Raw genomic sequence first — 12,815 nt, forward strand, 5'->3', positions numbered from 1 at the left:
ATTCACAATGCAAAATACAGTAAAATGAGAAATGTAGAAAATAGTATTGCAATTTAAAAATAAGTGGTTTCATTGTTGAATAATATATTTCAGACGTAATTTATTTGTGTGGATTTTCATTAGTCATCACTCCAGTCTTCAGTGTCAAATGATCTTTCTGAAATCATTCCCATGCTGATTAGGTGCTTGAAATACGACAATGTTGAAATAATTTGTATATCTGTTACACAACTGTTACACAAGGTTTGTGGTAATTATATATTTAGTAAAACATATCACACATAGAGTAAACTTATTTATCAAAACAGTACAAGAAAAAAAGTGAACAGTATGTTCTAACTGATATTATTAATCTATTGCCTTTAATGTACTTACCTGAGAAAGTACTGGTAATAAAAGCCAATCAGGATTGAGTGTTAGGTTTACCTACCAAGTACCTACTTTGTACCTAGCTACTGTAATTATTAAAAAAGGTATACACACGAGTAACAGGACTGTAAAATATTTATTATTAATTTATGAATATAAACTGTCCCTCTCATTTTAGGAGGTTTATAATGAATAATACATGGCAGATGTGATGCAGCTCTCATTATTCCAGCGATGCTTGACATTTAAGTGCACGAGATGTGTGTTTGCTCAGCCCAATGTCACTGTAATAAAGTCTGAATTTAATTATGACACAGAAGACTCCAGCACAGCCCACTTTGCCCTGCATGGTACAGTGGAAGCAGTAATAGCCGCCTGTACTCTGATAAGCAGCGACAGTAATTGGGTGTCAGTGAGCCACAGGTGTGATGTCCTCCCACATGTTTCTCTGAGCAATGGTAAAGAGCTATACCTGACTCTCTAATTAAAATGAGCCACATCAGGAAGAGCTGTTTGCTGTGAATCAGCGTTTACTACTTTTACACGAGCAGTATCTAATGTACTGTCCTGGGGCGCATGTCTTGCATTTTATTAGAAATTAAATAAACTTTAACTAAAAAAAAAAAGGACTGAATTTCGCTTAATTCAACATTTTCATTTTCTAGTTTTAGTTCAGTTCATGTAGCTTAACTTGGCATAAAACAGACGGAAAATAAAATGAGAAACTAAAACTGAGGAAATAAAACTAATAAGAAGTTTATAAACATTTAAAATAAAGAATAATAATAATAATGATAAAATTATGGCAATAAAAATTAACAATAAACTGTCTTAAAGTAATGTTGTCTATATAATGTCACTTAATACCAGTTTTAATCACTGACTTTAAGCCAGTGAGAAAAATGGGCAATATTTAACTGTAATATGTTATAATAAATTAGGTTTTCTTATTTATAGTATAATATAACATGATATAATATTAATATTATAATATATTGTATTATATTATACTATAAACAGCCTGGAATTGATTTCACTGTAACCCTAAAATACACTTTAGAATAGGTAACATTTGTTACCAAAGCCTTCAACATGCAGCACCTTAAACACAACACAATGCATGATGCAGTGTATATTTCATCTATATCACACTCAGAAAAACAATGCAGAAAATCGTTCAATGCATTGGGCTCTGTTCGTTATTTTTCTCCGAGTGTGTTCCTCTGAAGCTGCTCTCAGCAGCTGCCTTAGTAAACCGCAGGAACCACTACTACAAAAATACTGTAAAGGTATACGCTGTAAATCCATGTCATCTACCACCTTTAGAGAGAGAGGTTTGGCGTAGTTAAATGACTGCTCGACCCACTTCTGCCAACATGGTGACAGAATGACAGCAAAAGAGTACAGGTGTGACCATCAGCAATGAGCATTTAAACGTATCCCATTAAAGCTTAACAGTCGAGTTCTTCTTGGTTGAGCTACCTCAGAACAGAACAGGCACACAACCTCTGATTCAAGAACAGTCGACTTCACATTCATTATATAGTCGGACAATGACAAAGGCCCAAGAACGAAACTGACAGATGAGAGCCCAATTGTGGTTCAAAAATATTGTTCATGCACAATAGAGAGTCCGCTACTCAACACAAGCAGCGAGCTCTGTACATCCAGAGTCTGCTCTTGATGTGCGTGTCTACATTGTGATTCTGCACATTAAACATTATTAAGGACCGATCAGTGTGACTTCGGGTCTGCCCACAGCCGAGTCCTCACGCGTGCTGGGCATTCATCCTGAAGGGGTCAAGCAGAGATGAGTTTAAGGTCCACGTAGTGTATGCATGTGACTAGAAATCAACCATATTGTGTTTTCAGACACTGTACAAAGAATTGCATTCAGCTACATTCTCATCAGAGGATGGAGGGATGTTTTTCCATTGTTGTTGTGAATATACTGCCATCTACCGAGGCAGACAGTTTATGGTTCAGTCACTATTTGTTACAGACCTTTTTGTGGTGTTCTCTACAGACATTAGACAGTAATACACTAACATATAACCCCAAACGGTTTCAGTGTTTTTTAACTCTTCTTAAGCCAAAAATGCTGATAAAGAACAGACCATGGCAGTGCTGCTGTAGTATGATAAATCATTTATTAATATTTTGTATTTTTTTAGCATTGATCTATTTTTTGTCCTTTTTTGTTGCTAATTTTATGTGCTTCTACTATATTCTTTTTATTATGTTTAGAATATCTACAATTATTTCATTTTTATTTAAAATGTAGTACTTTCATTTATATCACGTGCCTGACAAAGCAACATTTTAAACGTTTAGAATTAATTTTATTGTTTTTCAACAATATTGTAAATATTTATTTCAAACAGCAAAAGGTGTAACTTGAAACAGTTTTAAGTTTTATCAGTAGCCTGTCAAGCGGCGTTTATGGAATAGATTAACGTGAATGGGAGGCCAAAAGCTGATGTTTATTTCATGTCACTCCAAACCTAATAATGTTACGAGCTAAAGTTGTAGCATTGTACCCTACTGCCCCTCGTTTATCTAAACGCATTGCGCAAAATTGCAAAATGATTACTGAACAATGTAAGCATTATAAAGCAACACTGTAATTCTTGATCGTGACATTTTAATTAGCTGTAAGACTTTTTGCGTCACTTTACAATTGAGGGGCAAAGTCTAAAATGGTTGTTTCTAAAGGTGGCCAGTAGATGTCAGTCGTGTCTTAAAAAACAGAATATGATTAACGAAGGTGAGGAAAAATCTTAGGTTGAAAAGTTCAAAATTGAGGAAAACTTTATTATTATTATTTATTTATTTTTATTTCTTTATTTTTTTGCCATTAAATGTTGTTAAAGATATGACTTGTATTGCAAGTGCAATACATACATTATTGCAATATGACTGAAGTGCTGTTATCAGTATGACCGTTTGGCTCACCTATAACGGGAGTGGGAAAAGAAAGTACTCCCAAGCTCTCAAGGGAGTGGCCTGAGCAGCAGTCTCTCCTGTCTGTCTACCTGAGAGTCTGAGAGCTGGACTTTGACTCAGGAACTTTAAGGGAAATAGGAAAACCTAGAGCAACAACTTCTGCAAGGTCAGTGAGCAAATCCTATATGAATACATGGTTGATTATGGCGGGCGAAACATCGCACTAGCTTTTATTTTACAGCAATAGTCGCTTAATAATTCTTAATAATTCACTCATTAAAATTTCAACACAAATTTTGGCTGGGATTGGCCGATCCTGTATGTCGATATATGGCTTAAAACAGGCTGTACAGCAATTGTATATTGTAAAACACTTTAAAACACGCAGATGTGTAGGCTATATGTGTTTTGCAGGGCAAGTCTGCGCAGGTACAGTTATGCAATGCGCATTCCTTTAAGTGGAGAGTCTGTCTGAGAAACTGCTATCGACGATTTAATAGTGAGATCTGCTCGCGTTTGTTTAGTGTTTAGAAGAAGTTTACAGTCTAATCCAAGCTTTTTCCACCCTAAACTATAAGTGCAAGGCAATACAGGACCTCCGTATTCGGCTCCTTTGGGGTGAGATAGATTATGTTCCAGTAAACTATATGTAAGTATAATTAAAAGCTTAGTATTATAAAGGTGCATGTACTTTTTTGTCGTAGAGATGATGGTAGAAGAATAAACTTAGAACAACAGGAACGGTGAGAGTCTGTCCATATTGATGTGTTTATTTACTCTGCCTCGCCAGTGTATACACGTTTAAAAAAAAAAAAAAAAACAACAACACAGAACTGCGTAGATCCAATTACTAATAAACAGATAATAAAACGTTACGACATGTTAAACCAGCTCTAAAATCATCTTGGTGTTTTGAATTTAATATCGAATACTCTCCGTACCCTGCAGGTAAATATAGATGTGTTTTCTCTTTGTGCTCTCGAAGGGGAGCTGTGTTAGCTTACAAAAACTATAGCCCTAGAGGTCAAATCCTACATACTTGTTATCTGTGCTGATTAACCGTTTCAGAACAAGTCAATACTTTCTGGTTGCTAATCGAAGGATCATTTTGTTAAACTAACTAAATCTTTAAAAACAATGCCATTTCCTCTAGTGTGACACTTGACATTTTAGCCCCATGTAAGACTTAAACCAACAATTCAAATAAAACTAACATTAACTCCTGGCGTTCATGACACGGGTTTAAAAATAGTAGCAATGAGGGATTATAATTAATCTCACATTATTTAACGACAGGTTTCATTACATGCATACTGTACAAGGTGGAATTCATGCTTGAGAGCAAAAGCATATAGCCTACTTAGGGAATTCATTGCCTCAGGCAAACAACATAGCAAGACAAGCTTAAAAGGAATATACACATACAGAAACATGGACTCACATGCATACATTCATAAACTAGCATCTTGCTGCGCTTTAGATTTTATGTCGGACACTCATTTCACCAGTATGAAAACCACACTGCAAATCAATCCATACTGTATCTCCGCATTCCAGTAAATACAATCACACGGGGCGCAGAGATAATTATTTTGTTATCGGAAACACTACCACTGTGGGAGCAAAAAAACATAGCAAAGCAACCTTGAATTTTGTCCTGTGGGATGCACTGAACTAGGTATGTGAAGGCTTTAATCTGGTAAGGTTTTAGGTTGTCTAATAGCTATCTGGCATTATACGGTTTCTTTATATTGGAAGTTTTTAAAATGGCTATATTTGTATGCATCTTGATTGCTCGAGTTTTTATGTCTAGATCTCTGCCATTATCTAATGCTCACTTAAAGTTAATCTAAAAAAAAATGTTTTAGAAATCTCCTAATGAATATCTATTTTATGTTATTACTTATGTTACATGCATGAATCAAATTTCTACTTTTAAAATGACTGCTTTTGTTATATTTTAATTTATTTAGACAAAATAATATGTGTGTATATAAACATTATTGTATTGCCATTCATGAAAAATGCCTGTATACGTACGCACGTGGCTCCACCAATGTTAACCCTGTTTTAGGTTCAACCTGTCTTTCTCCCAGATGAGATGATTATGTAATGGGTGTGTGGATATCTCTTTTTGAGGACATGGCGAGCGATGCAAGCACTCCTTTCCTGAAGGTACCCACGCAGGACTGGGATGGGGGCATCAAAAGCACCCTGACCTGGTCCTGTTGAGATGGCGTCCCAAGTGAAGATCATCAAAGCCAGTTTCAGCAGCAGCAACAACTCTCAGCAAAAACTTCAAACTGGTCAAATGTGACAGCTCATGGCAGATGAATATACGATACTTGCCCCAAAATGTTAATATATTTTAGAATTAATTTACTACAGATGTGATGCTTATATATATGTTGAGTCTAAAAATTACATAATTTATGTGGAATTTTGTTACATAGAAAATCGTACTACCCCAAATGTTTGATTGGTTATCTGCATGAATACAAAACTGAATCATGGTATTTATAGTAATAATATGCCAAACGATGGAACGCCTATGTCTTAAAACTCAGGTTTTTGCTTATTCATCAGACAATAATTCAGTCTATTCTGATCAGTGGGCGTTTGGGGCCCAAAAATGCAAAACCTCGGATGCTTTGGGCTGAGGCTTAAACACCTCAAATCTGAGGAGCTCCACTGGCTTCATCCAGACCTGACTGTAGAGAGGTTGGAGAAGCGCCATTTAAAGCCATCACGCTGAGGCGGAGGGAGGTGAGGAGAATGAAAGCGGTCACCGCTGACTCATCTCACCATTATTTGAACTTTCATAAACGTGTGTGTTTCTTTATTACAGATATGATCTTAGGATTCGCCATATATCTCTACTGATTTCAGCGAAGAGGTTAAAAGAGATAGACATTCTTTGTATTTATCATCAGGTCAGCAAACATTCCAGATATCCTTTCTGTCTCTGCTCGTATGTTTTGTTTGTCAGTTGATGTAAACACTGTCTTTTCTGGCAGGTGCGTTGTGACTACATGCAGCATCATGCTAGCAAAGAAGGATGGCATGGCACTCCAGCTGGGCTGTTTGGAGATCAGGTAAAGCACAGGCTGTTACTCATATTGTCTGATTATCCAGCTTAAATGCAGGACTTCATGGCAGGACAAACGCAGTATACCTTTCAATGTTATAACCAGAGCTTTCCCAGAAGTAAAATGAGCAATAAAGTTCAATTATTCACTAATCTAATTTATATCATTTCTAGTTATGAATTATTATTGAATTGTGAGGTAATCTAAGAGTTGCATCGTTACATATGGCTTGTTCTGTTTCCAGGAGGTTTTATAAAAGACATGAATGCCAAAGGTCTAGAGAAAAAGTCCAATTTTGACTTGTTAGAGTAAGTTTAGCTTTTATTTATTATTATTTCTTTAAAAGGTGATATATTTTTTTTTTTACTGTTTACAACTGTTTGCTGGTGATTATTTATTTAGAAAAGATGTTGGTCTGACCTGTTCTTTCCAAGGGACTTATTGACAGTATGAAGGTTAGATTTGTTTTTTCCAATTTTCTTCTGTTTGTCATTATTTTATTATTGGAGAACTTTGAGCCCAGAATGAACATTTCCTGATAATTAAATCGCTTTCATCCATCGGTCCACAATATTTGTGTCTTTCTTATTTCTGCTCTAACAAAAATTCCTCCACTGGATGACATTCTGGGTGAATAAATTATCAGAAATTTTCATTCTGGAAACGAATAACGAACAGGGAAAATTTGAGGGGATTATATGGCAGCTTATACAGACTTAACACAGAGAAATTCTACATCTAAACGGTCAAATTTTTGGTTTTACTCAGCCTAAGCCGCTTGAGGAAATCCCATCCAGCAAACGCTTCAGCAGTATGCATTACTAAAGGAGGACGAGTGTAAGGGATCAAGTTCTTCGAGACCTATAAATCTTCCAACTTTGACGCAGGAAATATTTCAGGAGCAGTGGTAAGTCTTTCATTAGGTGCAAAAATGTGGGGTTTATTCAAAGTGGAAGAGTTAATGCGCTAAATTGAATTTACTTTGAAAGTCCTCTTAATCTACACAGCAAGGTTGAGTTTAGCAGGATTTAGTCATTGGTCCCAAAGGTATTCGCAGCTAATTTTAAAGCAGACTCCAATTTCATGAGCAACTTTGCAACACTTCCAATCACATTATTTCTTCATGCCAGCTGTCATTGTCCAAATGTTGTTTCAAGTTCATGCTCGTTTATTCTCCCCAGGCTGTTTGTCTTTGCTGAATTTAACAGATCCGATGTATCAAGTATAACACACAGAGTGATGGCAGAACGTTGTTGCTTATCGAAATTGAGGGCGCAACAGGTGAGAACGCTCGCCGCAGTATTAGGCTGTTAAACTTTTTTTTTATATGCACAGTGCCAATTCTCGCGGTAAACTAGCGTGACCTTTTTCTCCCCATTCCAAAGCCTCTTCCATCAGTGTGGCGCTCTGGCCATTGCGGAGAACATGGCTGATCTGGATCGATGGCTACTGTCGGTTGCTTAACCACACAGACTCATCTTTAGATAGCTGGTCCAAATAAAAGTAAATCTTAAAGGTAAGCCCCAATTAACGGGATCCCAGAATGTCATTAGTCATTTTAAAAGAGTCATTTAAGAGTTAGAGATTGTGTGAACTACTTCAGGGAATTAATCGTTATGTATTTTTAGATAAATTACTAGGATTTTTTCTGGAGTTCATGGCAGCTCTCTCTGAATTTTGTGCATTTTGAATTACGCCCTTTGTGATTAATGTGGGTTTGGGATTGCCATATTTCTCTGTATTGAAAATTGAGATTTATATTTGCTGTCTTAGGTGTGCAGTTGCAACTCTCTCCTGAAATTCCCTCCAGGTGAGTACATCAACATTCCTCTGTCTCGGTTTTCTTCTCAGACTACAAATACAGAATGAATATTAATTGCTATAACCTAAAGTGATCTCTATGGAATAATTTACGACTGGAATGGATTTGTACATACATTTTAGATAATTTATTTGACTGTCTCCATTATATTCACTCATTCCTGCTGTTAGTAAGTAAAGATAAAAGTCAGATACAGCAGTGAGTATCATACCCTTAAGTTGATCTTCACTGTACATGATAAAGTTCAAGGACAACGTGACAACATCAATTCTATCTTCAGACTTGATATATACTCGGGAACCTGATGAAAAGCCGCCACTACCTGGTATGCATGGGAATTGTTTTATATTCTGGTATTAAAATTGTGCATTTAGTGTTGTTTATTATTGTTCGCACTGATGTGCTCTTGTGTGTTTTCACTTTAGCTAAGGTTGGGACTCAACAGGGAAAGATATTATCCTGAAATGCATGCTGGGCATGCTTTGGGGAGGTCTATGGCTGAGCTACCATAAAAAGGCAAGTACACTAGGCACTTTAGCCAAGTGTGGATGATGCAATGACAATTAAAATGTTTTGCAGGTCAAACCTGGATTTATTCTTTTTGCTAATAAATGTGGCATGATGGAGTTAGATGTCTTACAATACAGCAAACTCATTATTGATGACTCTGGTGTTATTTGTACAGAACGGGGAGAAGATCAGTGTTATGTGAAGACCTGTAAAGAAATGTGCAATTTGACGTCAGAGAGAAGTTTGTGGTGAAGCTGGTACGAATGAAAACTCAGGGTAATTGTTATAGCCTCTATTAAATCCAAGAAGTTTCTTCAACTACAGACATTTTGGATCTGTGGAATTTTAGATGATAAATTATCACAACATATTAAATTGGTGTGTACACAACGAGTGTGTATACCATCAATCACCAGATAATTCATTTTCATCAAGGTCACTGTCATTGTTCTAAAATACGTTTTTTCTGACATATCTCAAATGATATATTGGGTCATTAACATTCCATGGTGAAATAACATTTTAAATATTTTTGGATTTCTTTTGATTTGCTAAGGATAAATTATAAGGTAGGTTTGTGTATTTACATAAAATACACAAATATGATTGTATAATTTCACAAATCACAGCCTGAATAGAAGGATGTGCAAGAAAAACAATATTCCACACAGTATTGTTGTTGATATGAGGAAGCCTGAATTCAAAAGTTTAATTGCTACTTTTCTAGATATTCCAGGTGCAGCTAAAATGTTTTATTTTGTATAAAATGTGAGATTTGTTTTTGCTTATCCTTATTCAATCAACTGTTATAAAGGTTTAAATGGAATGAATGTAGGTAATGGATAGTTTTGTAAAGGTTGAGAAATCACTGGTTGCTATTCTGACAGTGAACTTTGAAAACCCGATCAGTTCTTTTTTATATTTTAAGAAAATGTATGCTCCATATTTTGAAACAATATTATACATTTGAAATGCAGCAAAAATAAAACAATAAAATCTAATAATGAGTAAATTCAAGTATTCTTCTTTCCTGAAATCAGTAATCATGAAGAACCTGGAATTCATCCCGCATATAAACACTGATTGGAGGGATTATAAAGACCCATGGATCGCCATGGAGCTGTGTCAGCACGGAGGTAAACAACAGCCCAGATGTTGGATACATTACCTGTTTGCATTACACGTACAAAACACGCCTTTGGAAAATTCCAGGACTAATAATGTTGTCACTATGAGTGATTATTTTGGGAGGGCGGCATTAAATTGTGGCTGAGATAGAGGGGTTTACGAATCCCTTTAAAATTAAATCAATAAAATTCCTTCAATCCAATGGGTGTAATCCCATTTGCCAGGACCTCGGTGTGATTGATCGTGTATAATCTCAATTAAGGGAATGCCATAGGATATGACTCTATTAACATTTACAGTCTCTGTAAAAGAGCCATAAATCGTTTACAAACTCACAGGAAGTTCAGCATTGAACGGATTCACAACACTGCGTCTCACAAGTACAGAATGACTGACTTGAGCAGTCGACGCATGGCCAACTCAGATGTGTGCATGATTTAATAAGCCAACCATCAGAGGGTCTGAAAAACATCTCAGGGCAATCATAAAGCCTAGCTTTATTTCCTTCACTTTAATACAATTTATTGTTTTGCTATACTAATCCTTGAATGGCTGTCAAAGCTTATAGCTGGGGTATTTGACAAAAATGTCAGCAGAGTTTGACTCAGGTATAACTCTGGGTACTTCTTCTAGCCTACAGATCTGCAAAGCGCTTGTTTACCTACAGGGAAATGAACACATCCACAGGCAGTATTTTCATTCCTTTTATCCATCTGATTTATACTGTGGTTTAAAGGTTTGGGGTCAGGGACAGTTTATGTTTTTCTGCTTATTTGATTTGTGAAATTTAAAATAACTGATTTATTAATGTAGTGTAAAATGTAAATTATGGGTGCAGCCGAATTGTACATTATTACCCATTAATCTGATTTGATGCTCAAGAAACATTTTTATTATTATGCTGAAAGCTGATGTGCTGCGATATATCTGTGCAAACATTCATATATTTTATGTTTCTTTGAATGAAAGTTCAAAGAGCAGCATTAAATGAACATTTTGTACCATTACTGTAACATTATATTTACTGTAACTTTTCATCAATTGAATAAAATATTAATTTGTTTAAGAATAAAATGTCTGTTAATGTATCAAAACATATTTACATTTTAACATGCACTTCATGACGGTGGAAAGAAAGCCTGAGACCATCCCTGGAAATAAATTGTTTTAATGATGTTTTTTAGTGATGATGTTAAATGCACCACCTTTCTAATCGCATTTTTATGCTGATGACATCAATTTAATATAGACAAAGCTACAAAACAGAATCATTTTCATTGGTGGTGTAGTGAATCTAATTTTTATTAGCTATTTGTGTTGATCTGTTGACAGAGATATAGCTGGTACTAAATATACTTGCTTGCCACACCTGACTCGTAGCTGGGTGACTTTGGCCTTTCCAGATACATAGAGGATGAAGAATATTACAAAGGTTAGTCTAGCTGTGTTACACTACAAACGTTATGATTTTGTTTAATCATTTAAGATTCATCATTCATTCTCTGCTGCAACTGTAATCATCCTAACTCCTCTGGTCACGCTATAAAATCTCTAAAATATCATTTGCTGTGTTGTTTATATTCCACTTCTATCAAGCACGGAAATTCCTCATTACCTTGCATTATGTCTTCAGCATCTGTTAATGCTTACTGATCAAATGGATGGCTCCTGAATCCATTAATCTCAGACGCTCACCGCAAAGCCAGTGACGGTGGATGTAATGGGTGAGTTTCCTAGATATAACCACAGATTTCTAACATGTCTATGGTACTAAACAAATTTAGACAGACATCAGCTTGTTTAATTAATCAATATTGCCACATTTTGAGTATATATTTAATATATGAGTCTGAAAGGGTATTCGAAACCAGTATTTCTAAAATTGCTCGTGCTCTATATTAGTCATCGTAAAATTCTCACAGGGCATAATCTTACTTTATGAATCCAATTTCCAGTTTTACATCGCTTAACCGCCCAAAGCTACAAACATTATCAGCACCCAGGCCACTATTAAACTTAATTTATACAAATTCCCATTTCCTTCACAACTTTTACACCTACAGTTCGTTTTAATCAAATTCCTTGGTGCAAATTCACGCTGACGAAAAACACAACTGTAAAATTTTCTGTACTGTAATTTATATTTCTTTTTCAATGAGCATTATCTATAATGCCAGGCTATTTCTCCCTAACTAAAAGACCGGTTAAATAACACACGACTAGCCAGACAGCTTTAACCCTGTCGTGCAGGGAGCCTCAGCCGCTATGTTCTGTGAACTTGTTTCACTTACTTTTTTCTGATTGATGGCTTTACATAAGAGTGCTGGCCTCACCATTAGTACTGAAGCAAGTGGAGAAAGTCGTGGATCCCAGCAGTTACTTAAGCCTACTTAGCCTTTTTCAGAGAAGAGCAACTCGACCATCATTCGCCCTCATGTCATTCCAAACCTGCATGACTTTTTTTCTGTGGAAAATCATAGAAGATATTTCAAAGACTGGTATAGGATTTATCTTGCATTGCAGGAAATGCAGACCGGTTTAAATGACCTGAAGGTGATTATACAATGACGATTTTAATTTGGGTGTGAACTTGCCTTAGCACTTACTTATCCTTATGGGATGATATGATGTTCCTAAACCCTCACTTCTGTTTTCTACCCTGTTGTTCCCTGTCCAGCTGTGTGTGTGTGAGATTATGAGTCGGGTAAACAGCCGGCCCACTGGGCTGACAACCGAGATGTGATTAACTAGCTGGAGCAGGGCAACCGGGTTGCCCAAACCTGAGCAGTGCCCTCTCTGCCCTGTGTACTCTCATGACCCACATGGGAGCCACGACCGGGCGAGACCCACCTTCACCGAACTGGGCGGCAAGATCAGGCTTCTCCCTTCGTGGCTCTGTAATAATGTAGCCCTGTATCATTTGCATTGATGATCCTGATTAAAAAAATCAA

At 36.2% G+C, this 12,815-nt stretch overlaps 1 pseudogene; it reads left to right on the top strand.

Annotated features, from left to right (window-relative positions):
* The first annotated feature begins 5,457 nt into the window (after positions 1 to 5,457).
* Positions 5,458 to 7,868, top strand: LOC122325475 (annotated as a pseudogene).
* Positions 7,869 to 12,815: the final 4,947 nt, after the last annotated feature.

Source organism: Puntigrus tetrazona, chromosome 20 (genome assembly GCF_018831695.1).
Source record: "Puntigrus tetrazona isolate hp1 chromosome 20, ASM1883169v1, whole genome shotgun sequence".
Lineage (NCBI taxonomy): Eukaryota > Metazoa > Chordata > Actinopteri > Cypriniformes > Cyprinidae > Puntigrus > Puntigrus tetrazona.